Here is a 16,389-nt window from a genome sequence, read left to right as displayed (position 1 = left end):
AAAATATGACCTCGTGATAATGTGACACATACAACGAAATTTATGCACGAAGAATTTGAACGTGGTACATCAGCTACAATGAAAGTGGAGGTACTGTACACAAGGAAAACTCATAGGAAGGTAACCAGATATTAACCACGAGAACATAACAGAGTTAACATAACATTATGGGGTTATTGAGTTTGTATTGTAGCGATGTTGCTCGGAAGGTCATTCCATTCTAGGAGTTACATTTCTATAGTCTCCCCCAATCCAGTAAACTTGGTTTAAACGAAGTGTTCTTCGGCCGAGTTCAATTCCGTCTGTCCGCTGGGGGTGACTACGATGCGACAAAAATACGAGGTGTAGAGCGTGTTGGTTGATGCATTGAAACATGAGGCGATGCGACGGATGCTTATGTTGAGTCAGTGTCTCCATCGGGGTGCCTCGTGTTCCCACAAATATTCATGGTCCTTTCGAGAAATATCTCATGACAGAATGACAGACAGAAACATGACATGAATTTTATCTCACTTTTTGCTAACTTAATTCATTCGGCCTTCATTAGAAACTGGTTAGTTTATGGAGCCTATAACACAACTTGCTGAAATCGATATTTTTGCTGCCCATTATAGGCGCCTAAGAACTTTTTTCGTACCAAAATATTCGAGGTGTACTAACTGTATAGAATTGCGGAAAAATGTGTATGGACTGTCTACTTCCTTCCACATAAAATTCAACAGAATGAATATTCTAACCGTCTCGTGGATGAGACGTGGATTTACGTCGCGAGACAAGTATGATCATGAGCGACGCCACAAGCGGTCGACCTGCGAATTAATTGGGTTCCATAAACATGCGCAGAAAGCTCAGCAACCACAGCTCTGGGACCAGTAGGTGGACACGCTGCCACCTGATACACCGAGGCCGAGGTGCGTCACGTAATACTGGCCAGAATTTTGCTAAAAAGCTACGAGAGCTATGCTGCTCTCATAGCTTTTTAGAATCATCAGAAGGCGGACATCCTCTGGAAGGGAGTATGTAACTACTATATGACTGCCTGAAATTCATTTATTTATTTAAGTACGTTAAAGACTCCCAGGGGGTATTACATAACGGAGTGCGCCATTCCACGTTTAAATCATCCTGAAACAAGCACGTGGGCTAAAATGTGCCGGAAAGCGGCCAGATGAGCGGCACCTACTTCAGTTATCTCCACCGCTCGAGATCACGTGGCCCCCTGACGTGAAATGAGCGATGTACTCTCCGCGTTACCGGTCGCCTCGGTTTCGGTTTCGGTTCACTTGCATATCAAAATTGATATTTTAACGCACGTACAGGTTTCAGGATTACTTAACGTGAAATGGCTTGCAACTAGGATAGTCTCTCAATCTGTCATCTCGCTTTTGCCCGAAATCCCCTAATTAAAAAGTTAGCACACTTTCTTCGAGAAGATGTCCGCCTGGCCGTAGAACTCAACTGCAAAAACATCTATGCAGAACTCGTAGCTTTGCTATAAAAATTCTGGTCAGGCTTACGTTACGCACCCTGTATCTGCCCTTTATTCATCCGCTGCATTCTATACAGAGTATATTTGCTGTCGCAACTCTTCGAATGGTGGCACAAAAAACTCCACAAAAACGATTAATACCGTAGAAGCAAGCCCAAGTTGCAGCGGATGAAAGGACATAACCTCTTTGAGCTTGGACTAATTACCGGTAGCACAATGAACTAGACTGGACACACTCCCTGTCCGTCTACCCGACACGAAAACGCCTCGAGGGAAGGTCGACGCCGGCCAGCCGGCCAGCTAACTGGCCTACTTTGTTCAAACCTTTCACCTGATGTCATACGATTCATTGTCATTTGTGAATCATTTGTCATACTATGACAAACTAATTAATTAATAATTGGGGGTTTACGTCGTGAGACAACTGAGATCATGAGCGACGCCACAGCGGTCGGTCTGTGGATTGCTTACTATGACAAACGAGTCATAACCATCTTCAAACGCAATACAACCCGATTCTTTGTGGGGGACGCAAAAACCCAGTTCTTTAGCAGTACGACTCTGTTGACACGTGGAAGATTTCCCCATGCACCCCACATTTATCAGCTAGACATTGCGCAACATCCCCTTGGGAGAAAATCGTCCCTTGCGTTTGTCCTCGCACGATGTTTGGCAACATATTGGCTTCGCGAAGCAAGGTATTAGTTGTCACAGCGACGGCCTGGGCACCAGTCACGGCCAGTGTTGCCGGACTGCCCGGCTGAAATCTCGCTAGGGAGACCTCAAAAAGTCGCTAGATGAATTTGTAATGTCGCTAGAGAATGTCTCCAGATTTGAAATTTTCACGAAACATTTTTTAATGCCAATATTTTTTTCCTGGAACCCGTGTAGGGGATTATGCTGTCACCATTTCCGAAGTTTCTGCTTAATATTTTTAAATCCAAGCGGGATATTTGCCAATTCCAGTTTTATGGTTTGATGTCGGTCATAGTTCCAGCTCGACTGCAAGTGCTTTTTGTTACTAGATGGAGTTGCATGAGCAAGGGACCTCATGTGAGGATGAGAACGTTAATGCAAAACACGTCTATAATGTGTGGTGTGTTCTGAAGACTCAAAGCAATAAAAAGTTTGGTGTCGGCGTCAGCTTTTTCGGCTACATTCACTGCTTTTGCCGAAAAGTAGAACTGAGCAAATTATGAACACTGGTCAGCAAACCCTTTCTACACTGTTGAGATTACCTTTTTCGTGACATACTCCATCCTTTGCCTCCAAAGGCAATGGAATTATATGCAGTCCCAGAAACTCGGTGTTCGCATCCCATATCTCCGAGACGTACACAGCCACATGTCCCTAAAATATTTTTGAAACTACTTTTGACGACAAGTGGAAGTTTTCCCATGATTTAGAAGCCCTTTAGAACGTTCCAGAGGGCATTGGTTTGATCGAGGCCGCGTTCAGCGGTTGACCGCTCAAGTCGCCGGATTTCTCGCTAGGCTCCAGACACGTTGATTTGGTCACTGACCTACCCCGAAAGTCGCTAAATCTGTCTGAACGGCAACACTCGTCAGTCACGGCTTTCATGGAAATCGACGAGATGGCACTAGCACTACATTGGAAGCTGCGAATTGCGCAGCGGGCCTGTGCGGCCACCTACTGCCAAAATCGCGAAGTACTCTGCATTGAACGCGCGAGACGCGACAGATGGCAGGAGGTGTACTGGCTTGATTTCTACGGGCTGGAATCAAGCTTTGTTAACTGCTTTGTATTTGAAGTTTGGGCTTAAACCTTGACATTACACCTCTGGGGCACATTCAGAGGCGGATCCAATATTTTTCTGCGGGCACATTGGAGGCCAAAATGGTAGAGTATAGCACACGGTGAGACGACCAAGAGTCTCAAACAGCGGCAGAATAGGATATTGCGGGACATGCTACAGCCGTAGCGTTTAGACTGCAAACGAATTCAAGGCACCGCAATTATTTAACTGCAGACGCACTTCATTATATGCTATCACCTCTCTTTCACTCTATGCAGGAGATATGGCGTAGTGAAATCGTGTGTGTCGCGTGCAGTATGAATAGAAAACGCTTTTCGATAAGTCAGTGACTCTCAGTACACAAAAATATCCGTTCACTGTTGCATCTCTTTGCACCACAGTTTTGTCATGGCACTGACATAACTAGTGAGGTGACAGGGACACTTAGATTGTTTATATAGATGTCTAGATCATATACAGGGTGTCCCAGAAAACGTGTCATTGAATTATAATAAAAAAACTACGCCACCTAGAATCATGCGGTCAACAGCATTTGTTCTTATTAGGTTTTTGCCACCTCCTAATGTGAATGCCATGTACTCCAAGTTTAATTATGTAAATATTGGCGAACTAAACTCGGAAATTTGCCAAGTGAAGGTCACTTTTTTACCCCAATAATATGAAGAGCGTGCCGAATTCACTCAAATTCATGATAATTCACAGTGATACTCACGAGCTATCCCATCGGAAAAAATAGCCGAATATCATGCTTTTCGGAGCACCGGACCATAGCGCGCGATGACTTTTTGAGCGCAATCGCTCGCAGTGCGACGAAAGGAGGTTCCGAAGCCAGCCCACAGAGTGATAGTAGAAAAAGTAACAGTTCCTAAAACTGGGAGAGGGAAAGCATTATCCCAGCGAAAGTCGGACGTGATAAGCCGTGCCTGTTTTATCTCTTTCTGCGGTGTCGGGGAGGGCTGGGTTTCCAACCTCCTTTCGTCGGACTGACAAAGATTGCGCTGAAAAATTCATCGTGCGCTATTCTGTGAGACCTCCGTAGAGTATGATGTTCGGCTATCTTTTCCGGTGGGATAGCTCCTGAATATCCCTGTCAATTATCATTAATTTGACTAAATTAGACACGCTCGTCACATTGGTGGGGTAAAAAAGTGACCTTTACTAGGCAAATTTCCGACTTAAGGTCGCAAAAATTTACATAATTAAACTTACTTTACACGACATTCACACGAGGAGGTGGCAAAAACCCAGTAAGAACAAATGTCATTGACCGCATGACTCCAGGCGGTGTAGTTTTTTTATTATAATTCAATGACACGTTTTCTGGGACACCCTGTAGATGTTTAGATATAGATAGAGACAGTTATTTATAGGTGGACATATTGAGATATACATATGGTTGGATACATGTCACGCGGATCGTTGTGACATTTGAAGCGGTATACTCCCGTGCGTGAAACGTTATTGGACAACAAGGTGATCAACGCTCGAAATTTATATATTTATTATTATTATTATTACTATTATTGCGCCAATTAGTGCGCCAATACCAAGGCTTTGGCTGTTCTTGGGCACGTTAATAAACAATAATAATAATAATTATTATTATTATTATTATTAATTGATGTAGTTCACGAATGAAGGAGTACTAAAGCGCTAAAAACGCACAGGATGGTCGAGACAAGAACGTTACGCTACCTGTGTGTGTCGGTCTTTCAGTGTCTTTTTAGCGCTTTTGGTACTGGATGGAATCCCAACGGGTCCAGTTCGAGATTCTATGATATTTAACATATTTATGAATGAAACCAACCGAAATTCTCTCCAATAAGCGTCACATTTTTTTCCAAAAAGAATGTAATGTTGCGTGCGTGCGCTTTATATCTGAAACTCTTGTGTCACTCCGGGCAAATAGGGACCGTCAACTAAGGGCAAAACATAGCAGTATTGTTTGCGCATGTACGCCCAGGAAACACAGACAGACAACGAGAAAAAATAATAATGATTCTGGTGAACTAGATGTATATTTCGCGAAAGTACGCCCGGTGCTAATGACCAGGCTCCAAGAATTAACACTTGCAGAATATGTTATACCCGCGAAAGCTAGCGAGTGCAATTGTTTAGAATAATATTAGCCCGGTCTGGTTGTCTGTTTAATATGCACAAGCTTTCATGCAGGAGACTACATTTCTTCGGGTTCTTTGGCACCTGAAGAAATGTAATTTCCTCCACGAAAGCATGTACATATTAAGCTTCATTGTTTGATACTCAATTGTATCTGCACCATTGAGGACGTGGCTTCATTTTACCACATCTCTCCGCTGTCACTTAATAATGAAAACTTTGTTTATCACGTTTTTCTTAAATTATTCCACAAAAGTAAATCTGACAAAGCCGTTCTGCTATTTCAGCAAGTGAAAATTACGGAACATTTTGCATCTCCACGTAACTTTATGTGTTTAGTAGTTCTCGTCAGACCTTACACTAGTGGTCACAGTGACTTAAACTTAAGGCATTCCGTACTTTTCGCCAAACAAATCAAACTTATGTTTATAAGTTGTGTTACGCTATGTTTTGTTCTTTAACATCCGCTAATAAACCTAAATGGTACAAGAGTGAAAATGGGTTTTAATTCTAATTTTCCGGGACAAAAACACTTTTTTTTAGCAATCCAAAATTTCCAGAAGTTTAGCATCTCTCTCTCTCTCTCTCTCGCATCTCATTGCACGAAATGACGAGACGAACACGAAGCATTGACTGACAAACAGACTTTAATGCATTGTCGCCTGCACTGGGGTTTTATCGCTTTTAAAATGTACCAGCAAACAGTCCCGTTTTTACCGCTTTTTGCATCTTTACTTGAAATATGTTTGGGTCGCTACAATACAAAGGCACGAAAAGCGTACTACTAACACCACAACCGCTTTGTCCCCTCACACCTTAATCATCTTATACGGGATGTTCTTTTCTCTGGCTCTCTCTCTTTACAGATGTTTTATAAAAACAAAAACTTTGTGAGCAGCATTGATGCCGTTTTTACAGTTGAATTAATACGCCAGGCGGACATCCCTTCGAAGAGATTGGATTGGATTGGAAAAAAAGAAAAATATGGAGACCCTTTCGAAGAGAGTATTCAACTAGTACATGACTTAAGTACCTAAATAAATAAATTAATTAACTCGTTAATTAGGAGCTATGGGGTAAATGTGCGATGGCAGCGTGGGAGACAATCCCCGACGAAAGCATTTCCGTTTTTTTTAAAAAAATCGTGAAACGAGCACTTATGTTTAAATATTCCGGAATATTAATTATTATACAAATGAGCCGAAACCAAAACTGCGCGCCTCAGGAGCGCATGACCTTCGGCACCGTCGGCTCATCTGAGCCGCGCATCATTTGATTGGCCCAGCCGAGCAGCACCTACTCCAATCATCTCCATCGCTCCAAAGCACGTGGCCTTCTGACGTGTTTTGAACGCATCCCTCGCCGCGCTTCCGATGCGCGCGATTTGGTTTCGGACTTATTTGTACAGCCGAATTCGGCGATCGATATTTCAACGCGCGTGCCTTTTTGAATTGAAATGCTTGCAACGAGTATTGACAACCTATTCCGCTATCTCACATTTGCGCAAAAGCCCGTAATTAAAGACTTACTTAATGAATTTTAAGTAACTAGTCATACAATAGTTACGTATACTCTCTTCGAGAGACTGTCCGCCTAGCGGTAAAGCTCACCTGAAGCTCACAAAAACGGTAAAAACGGTTTAATAAAACAAAAAACTCTGAAAAGAATTACAAAACACCCTGTACATCGTGCTTGTTTCACCCACGCGTTTCAAAGAGGAGAGCACATCAACTAAACGTCACTATATGCGTATCAATCTATTTATTTATTTTTTTATAGCGAACACTCCTCGTATTTCGAATATCCGAATCTATATTCCCCAGGTGTGCTTAGCGAGACGCCTTTGTTTGAGACCTGTACTTTAGAATGGCCACGTTCCCGGTGCCCCATAAACTTGTTTCTCTTCTGCAGCCATTGAAGGGAGGCTTGAGAAGCAACCAGACGGATGAATCCGATTGGGAGTATTGCCGTCGGTTGGATTGTCGAGATGGATTAGCTCGGCGGGGAACCTGACTCACACCTGTTTCCGTTCCGTCGCATACGAGACAATGCAATTACTCGCAACTCCGCTAACGAGCGCTGGGTCCTCCGCGGGCATCGGCTTGCTCGATGAAGCGTTCCGTAACTGACGACAAATCACACTCTCTCTCTCCGTTCTACGGTGCAGACAAACAAGGTATGAATACGGTGAGCCTTTCTTATACCAGGGGGGGATGTCTCCTGCACGTACTAATAGGCATACAAATAAAGAAAGACGGAGTAATTGTAGAACGCCCTCACTAATGCACATAACGCGATTTTTAACTGGCGCCCTCTTTTGAGCGTGAATAGGCAGGCTCAGTTCTGTTAGCAGAAGACACATGGACTACTCAGAATATTGGAGCAGCACTTGCGTCGCTTAGTTAGCATTAGTTTTTTGTAGTTGCCAATAGAGAGTTTTAGTACACTGTCGCCTTTGCGTACATAAGGGATAGCGTTATGGTTCTGCGCACTGCGCGAAGCTCTCTTTATCTTTTGCGCATGCGCAGAACCACCAACGCTCTACCTTACGTACGCAGAGGCGATAGCGTACGATGTACTTTTTCAAACTCTCTATTATCTCGACTGCACCTACTCAAAAATAGAACGATAACGCGGTGCGACTTACACAGGCGGTTCAAATACAGGGTGTCCACGCCAACCGTAGTCAGATTTCTTTTTTTTTTAAAAAGTAGAGAAATGGCCATTTTACAATAGTTGGCGATATAATATTGGTCATGTCAGGTGGGTTGCGTGAAGCGTTGCCCCCATTAATTTTCACAAACGAGCTTTTTAGTTACGAAAGACAGCAGTTGGGCCTAATGCCATCATCCATGTTCCTTTGTTGGTTCCCATGTTCCCTTCCCTACATTTTTAGAAAAAATGATCGACCCAACATGGCGGTAGGAAATGGGCACTGAAAGCCAAAAGAGAGACCACCTTTGTCGCGACCCCCGCCACAAACGCGCTTTTTTCCGTGAATTACAGTGTGTTCTGCTCTGTCGAGGGGGCATTTGGTGTTGATGTGACATGACAGAAACAGCCCACATCTTAGTCAAAATTCTCGTCTGCACGCCAGTACAGCAACGCCTGTTCAGTTCAGTCAGTAGGGTCAGTAAGTGTCATGAAGCGCCTCTGTTTTCACCGGTCATTCCTTTTTTTGTTGTTGTTGTTGTTTTCTGTGCAGTTATCTCTACCCTCTTATAAATAACATTCTCGTCCTATATTGTACGACGGACTAGGAGGAAAATCTAATCAGGCATCAAATGTAAACGATACAAATTTCGTAAGGATCACTTACTGTCTTTACGAACATTGGGTCACTTATCTCCCACCTGTTGTCACTCCAAGGCCCGAATTGACTCCACACGGCTAAACAGCACTATAGACACGTCCTGCTATACGCACACCATCGCCGCTGTTTCAGATTTATGTACACCGCGAGAACCGCATGCAAAAATGCGGTTGGTTGGTCGGACGGTAGTAGTAGTAGTAGTAGAGTTGTTGTAGAGTAGTAGTAGAGAGTAGAGTAGAGAGTAGTAGAGTAGTAGTAGAGTAGTAGAGTTGTTGTTGGAGTTGTTTCTCTTACCTCCCTTATAATGCGGGTGTAAAGCAAAGTATAATTAGGTCAGTTGCTTATTCGGGAGTGCAGTTATATGTCAATAAAATATTCTGGACGATCCCCCTATAGGAGAAAGAGAAGAGGAATAATTTTTGTGACGCGATGGGTGTAGTAGGGTACTATTTTCGAGCCCGCCTGGTGGCATGTCGCTGGTGTGGATTGTGCGTCCTGGGCTGACTTCACAGGGAACCATTCTGATATTCGTCTTGGACGACATTAAAGCGTCTGAGGAAAACCCAAGGAAAACACCGAGACAGCACAGCCGGCGCTAGGATTCGAACCCGGGTAAAGGTAATTGGAGTAACCCGAACCCGGTTTCCGAAACCAGGTCACCTTCCGGTCTGGAACGCCATCACAGTAGCCACTAAGCCCCGGGAGCTGGCGCAGTGTGGTAAAGCACTGCTTGTTGTCCTTTAGCTGTTCGTCACACCAAGAAGTAGAAGTAGTAGTAGTCCCATCCTCCAGTAATCAATAATAAGAGGATAACAGAAGCAAGAAGAAGAAAGAGAAGAAAAAAGTGTGAGTGAAGAGGACGGTCTCGGTCGAGCTCCTGGTGCTAGGCTTAGTTTTGATGGGATCTACGAGCAGACAACCTTCATCTGGAACGAGCTAAAGTGAACTGGTTTATACTGTATTGTCCGTGCAGGCCGTAGCTCTGCACGCGGTGCATTACGTTTGTGATAGAGTTCATTACACTACTCCCCCCCCCCCCGCCCCCTCGCCCCCGCCCCTGCGAGCAGCGAAGTGTGGGAGTGAAATGTCCTCAGAGCGCGTGCAAAACGAACTTTAAGGCGCTTTGTGACGGTTGCGGGGTGAGCAGAGATTTTCCCAGCACCTACTGCACCCCGCCAATACCCCAAATATTTTGCAACACCACCCAATATACCAGCGAGAAAGACGGAAAACGCCACAAGAGCAGCAGATATGGGCATCACCAACTTGGGGATACGTGGGTCCCTCGGTCCTGTTGTCTTTGACATCCTGCAAGTTTATAAGAAGGCGGCCATTGCAGGGCAAACTGTCGTATGGATCCCTGGACATGTCGGCATCAGCGGCAATGAAGTAGACAGAGCCGCCTTGAGCGCCCATCAGCACGCAGCTTTTTCCCCGATAATAATTTCCCCGGTGTCTCCGGGCGACCGAAGACACCTCCTTTCGACACTCACCGGCCCCAAGATGCAGGCTCAGTGGGAACACGATATAGCTCACTCCTTTCTCTCGGATGTAGACCCCACGCTTTCTGTCGTACTTCCTCCGCAACTGCCGCGCTCTTTTACTGCACTCTTCCACCGCATGAAGCTCAACGTTACCTTTACACCTGCCTTTCAACACCGTCTCGGCTCCCCCTCGTCTTCCCTCTGCCCCGCTTGTGGAGTGCACGGCGACCTCTGCCACGTCACCCTCGCTTGTGGGCAATATCACCACGAGCGTGCACTAATGGAAGTTTCTATGCAACGCATTGACAAGCGGCCGCTTCAATCTCGCAAAAATCCTCGGACCTTGGTCGAACGCTGCCCACCAGATGCAAGGCCTTCGTCGACTTGCGGAGTACTTGCGCTCCAACGGTCTGGTGACGGCTCTCTGAAAGCCCCCATCATCATCCCCTCATCCGTTCCCAACGAGCAATAGGTCAGTGTACCGTCGCCTCAGCGGTGGTGAATCGCCCACCTCATCATCATCCAATGTATGTGTGCGTGTGTGAGTTTTGAGAGAGATACCGGTTGCAGGATAATAGGTAGTGCTCAATGTCGGCTTCCAAGCAACAAGTTGTGCAATTGGGGGACTTTGCCTGGCGCATTTTATACAGGAGTGAGGGTGTGCGTGCAACATTCACTCGAAGACGATGGAGAAGTGACCCTTCAGCTCAATTGCAACGACAGACAATAGTAAAGTCCTGCAGGGGGTCAATGAGACGTAAGAAATGAACATATGAGGTAGAGTCCGCTCGGAACTGCCGGATTTGTATGCGGTCTTCCGTTGAATGAGAGCGTGAAGTGCTTAGGCGTGTGGTTGACGACCAGGTAGGCACCATTGTTGTCAACGCGCTCGGAAACGTGCGTACATGTATGGTGGTCTTGATGAATATATAATTTCGTTGGCCATCGGTATGGCGGGATGGAGCGGATTGAGGATTGCTGATAATCATTTTAAGACGGCTGACGTATTCCGTGGCGTCGGAGAAGCCGCTGGCCTTTACCGTAGTCAGAAACTCGCCGGATAGTCCGAGGGTTGTCCCGTATGGTACGACGTATGTCCCATCTCCATGGCCGCCAACCCCTGTCTTCTTCGGTACCATGTGGAGGGCTGAAGACCAATTGCTTGAAGATGATCTGATTAATCCGAGTATGATCGAACTCATCTCTTCCCACCTCTAATTTCTCCGAGGCTAGTCGACGTGGGCGTACGTGTGTCGGTGGTCCAGTGGTCACGATATGATGTTGGGAACATCGTCCTGCACCTGTTGCTTCCAGTTGGGAGGTTGAGTCAGGGCCGGCAATCCCTGCACAATGTCTTTGTACTCTCAGGTCGCCGGAGAGTAGGTCCCAGCATGGGTGCTGAAATGAATATGCCCTAGACCGCGAGATTGGTGGCGCTATCGATAAGCTTTCTCGGGCTCATGTCGACAAGAAGCCCGAAATGCGCCAAGAAATCCGCTCCTATGATGGCATGCAGCACTTTGCGACGACGAAAATCCACTGGGTAACCCGGTGAAGCCCAAAGTTGAGTGTCTCGAATTTTTCACCGTAAGTAGGTGTGGGTGCCATGTTTACCGCTTGAAGCGTCCTCATTGGCTTGAGGCGCTTTTGGTCATCAGGGGAAGCAGGGATAACACACACCTCGGCGCCAGTGCTCACCAAGAAACGCACGCCGGAGTTGCGGTCAGTAAGAAAGGAAAGGCGAAGATGACTGGGCACGTTGTCAACAAGACTGGTTGTCGTCAGTTGTTGACGGTCCCGTTTCCCTGACGAGCATACGGGGTGCTGGCAATTCCGGGCACGGTCACCGATATCCTGATAGCACCAGCAGTCGAGGGGGTTAGCTGACTGGCTCTGAGGGGAAGGGATGCGCTCTGAAGGGCTGCGACGATTAGTGCGAGGAGTTCTACGATGGCGCGGGCTCCGCGAATGGTTGATGCGGAGGCTCGAAGTGACCAAGTCGGATATCCGGGCCACTTCATCTCGCAAAGCCCGAACTTCCAATGATGACGATGAATCAGATGGAGGTAAAACAGCAGAGATGGGGGGTACGCAATACCATCATTTTGTCGGCCATCTCCGCCAAGGCTTCGAGCGATACGCTGCTGGACGTCGTCAAGACCATGCGCTCGGTGTTCGGAAGGCGCTGGAGGAACAGTTTGTGCAGAATGGACTCGTCGAGCACCAAAGCGTTGTCACGCAACAACTGCTGCACTTGGTGAAGCAGTTGTGACGGTTTGCGATCTCCGCTGTAGCAGCTGCAGTCGCTCCTGCTCCTAGGCAGGTTGTGCGCCTGGTTCATGCACTTTCCAGAACGTCGTACTGGTTGTCTGATTGTGGGGCCATGATGACATTCCGCAGTTCGGCTGCTTCACTCGGTCCGTCTGCCCCAACGACGTGATAAAACTTGGTGAGCTGTGCTTTTATGCCTGGTCGCGCGAAATGCTCTAAATGTTCAAGTAACAGAGAAATACTCAGCTGTGCTTGTTCAGACTTGCAGGAAAATGAAGGCCATGGGCCTACATAGACGTTGATCTTGTTCGGACGCCGCCCGCACGGTTGAGGAAGACATTGCTTCACGAGGCGTCGGGAGACAGTGAACGACGACAGCACAATGGGACGGGGGTCGCGGCGTCGTGGCTTCTTGGCAAGGTGCAAACTAGAGGAAGGCCTGGAAGGAAGTTTGGGAAGTTCTGACTACGCGGGGTCGACTGGTACGCTTTGGAATCACTCGTCCAGATGAACGCGTTTATTGCGCAGGTACAGAATGTATCCAGCATGTGTACCGCGAATGCCGAATGGCTCGTGCAACATTGTCGCAATGTAGAACACATCGGCTCCCTGCCGGGTGCCAATCTCGGGACTGGACAACACAAAACAACGGGCTGTGAGAGTGCTCCTTAGGGCTTGAACTGAGCAGATATCGTGGCAGGTGCGGTGCTCCGACATGATGCAGAATCGTTGGTTCTCCTCTACTAGGTTCTTAGTGAAGGCTTTCACGCAAACCTTCGAGCAGTACCTACAGCATCTCTTCTGGGTCATGGACAAACATAATTTTGTAATGGAGTAGGAACGCCGTCCCCTAGTGCAGGTAAGGGGAAATAAGCTGCAGTTCTTACTGAATGAACCGTGTCAAGTGGGGAAGCAGAACTCTACGCTGTGCATGGTCTCCAAGGCATTATGCATCCACTATGCGTCATTTCGTGACAAAAAAGAATATGACGAATATAAGGCGAAGATGAAAAGATGGAATCGACAAAATATTATAGTATTTTTAGAGGCACCGATAGCATGTGCCGTCACTATTCTGACGTCACAATTTTTTCCCAATTGCAGTCTTATTTTTTTGAAAATTGAAAGTGAAAACTACGGTCAATACTGTGTCGAAGTTCCCACTAACTTCGCATTGCTCGTCAAGTAGCACGACGGTAAAACTACGTACATTGCAGGCGCATAACACTCAGTCTAAAATATCAAATAAAGAGAAAAGACAACTGGGCTACGTGTCGCCTAAATAGCCGTCAGGAGCAGCTAATCATTCTCGGAAACGTAGTACACCGTTGCTTGACGAATTGAGGATTGTTTTGCCCTTTTGTCTCAGTTCTGCTAGCAAATGAAAAATATTAAGAGCGATCTGTCACGTGTATAACTTGTTGCGCCAGGTTTACAAGCAATATACTGCAAACTTACGCCACCAACATGAACGGCCTGTCTGCTGCTTTGCAGTACCTTCAAGCTTCGTAACTGGTCAACGCCTGTTCCCTGGGACACGAACTCTTCATGCGCGAAATACAACATTATGTTCGATGCATGTTGGTCGAAATCCGTTTTTTTCTTTTACCTGCTAAACGTTGTCGTAACTTTATTAAAGTAGGGGTAAACTGGATAGGACATAGGCGGAACGGAAACAGTTCATGATGCTAAATACTTAGGAGAAAGAACAGCGCACTAAAATGAAACGATGAAAGGTGATCAGAGGAATTCGCCATTATGGCGAATTCGGCTGGTCGTTTTCGTGCATCGCAGTGTGTCGGTGTGGATTAAGCATAAGAAAATCGTGTCAGTGTAAACTGTACACTGGCTCGCCCAGCCGAACATGCCAGGCTTCGACCGAAAACTGAAAACCGAAACCATTTCGCAGTTCCCCGTCTGTCCAACATTCTGCACCGTTTTGCACATGAGCCTATCAAACTTTTCATTTCATTTCATTTGTTTATACCTCAAGGACCCTCAGATGAGGGCCTACCACAATCGTACATAAACTTCATTCGTCAACAAGCGCTTCCAGAAGATTGAGCGATTCTCTGGCAACCATTTTAGTGTACTGTTTAGAATGCCAGTGAAAGGAAACTACAGAGAGTCGAACTAAATGAGTGCGTGCTCCATCCTACACCGCAGATATTGTCGGTGTAGTGATAGCAACAGTAGTGTTACACTCGTCAGTGTACGTCGTTCTGGGACGACCAGCGAGACGCGTTGCATTCAACCAAGCAATGTACATGCTTGGTTGAATGCACGAAATCGATGCTACATTAAAGCTACATTAAAGAATGTAGCTTTAATTCTTCCTAAACTACCGTGGGATAGTGAGGGAGTATCTGAACTATTTAATGCCTGATATGACTATCTCCATGTTTATGGGTATAAACTGGCTTTTGTACGACTGTACCTACTATATGCACCCCTATAGGATGGTATGAGACTACTGGCATGATTTATGACCTGCTTTGACCACTACTCAACATGTGACAACTACTGTGACATACTCAAGCCAGTGAAAGCTTTTCTGAACTACAACGACCAGTGAAATTCGATATAAAGTTGAAAATTTACGTTTGTAACCGCATAATCTTTAGTTTTCGCACGAATATAATCTCAGGTGTAGAGGCTTACGAGGAAAGCATTTCAAACAGAAATATGCGCCGCGCGGGAAGTACTCGGATCGCCTCCTATATTTTTTCTTTTTCTTTTTTAATGGGTTGTTTAGAACATAGGGGGCAGACATATGAAGCAGACATAAATTGAGTACGAACCCCTGAGAACTCTCCTGCCTGCGTTTCTCAAACTCTGCATGCGTCCAAAGAGATCCATCGTCGTGTCATTTCCCCGTTTTCTTTCGCGCAGCCTTTAGTAGTTTCTCGTTTGCAACGCTGTGTGCACCGCCAGTTCAGTTTTCACTTTGAGGGGTCCGTGTGAAGACAGTAAAATTGGTGATTGACAGGGCTTACGCTGAGCTCCGATAGATAGACGTATCATAACTAAGATTTTGCGGTAGACACAAGACGGGGGAGGGATAGTGCTTGGGAGCTTTGCGGCTTTCTTTTTCCTTCCTTATTTACTTATTTTTTATTTATTTTTTTGTGGAAAGGGGGGGGGGGAGTCATTCGTCTGGTGACTCGTTAAATTTCGCTCTCTTCTTTTTCTCACAACTCAATTCAATTCGTGACAACGCTCTTTTCTCCTTTCGTACCGTCATGTTAGTATTGATGAGGAACTGTAAATACTGTGGACAGGATGAAATAGCATGAAACGCAGCGGCGTATAGCCAGAAAAATATTTTGGGAGGGGTTCTTTGGGGACTCAACGTGGGAGAGGAGTATTTCCCATCGTTTCTATTTCCCATACGCACTACCAGAAATACGATTTGGGAGGGGTTTGAACCCCCTAAACCCCCCTCTGGCTAAGCCAGTGAAGAAACGGAAATAATAAGTACCAAATGAAGAAGACGTCGTACCGCCAGAGCGAGACAAAACACCACCGGACTCTTGAACCCCAGTTACAAGGAATATAGTACACCATCTCACGGTACGCTCAGAAACTGTGCCTCAGTACGATTTTTCACTGGAACAATCGTGCAATGCGGGCGGTTGATGATGGACAGGCGAAATACCAAGCGCACTGGCGCGTCCAAAGTCCCGTTACCCATTGGCCAAACACTGTATAGGTGCGATTGCAGGGTGCTGCAAACCGTGAACCCATGAGATAAAAGGAGTTGTACAAATTCGTATACGCACTATACAGCTACTCCGGTAATCCAGAGCAGTGGGACTTAAGATAAGACGCATATGCATTGTGCACAACAAATACGCATTCTGATTTTGTTTGTTCTTTGGTCATATATGCGGCGTGGCTTACCTAAGCCCATGCGCATCCTTTATGGTGGGGCATC

Source organism: Ornithodoros turicata, unplaced genomic scaffold (assembly GCF_037126465.1).
Source record: "Ornithodoros turicata isolate Travis unplaced genomic scaffold, ASM3712646v1 ctg00000864.1, whole genome shotgun sequence".
In the NCBI taxonomy this organism is placed as follows: Eukaryota; Metazoa; Arthropoda; class Arachnida; order Ixodida; family Argasidae; genus Ornithodoros; species Ornithodoros turicata.
The sequence above is the reverse complement of the archived record's forward strand: the minus strand, read 5'-3'. Positions refer to the sequence as shown.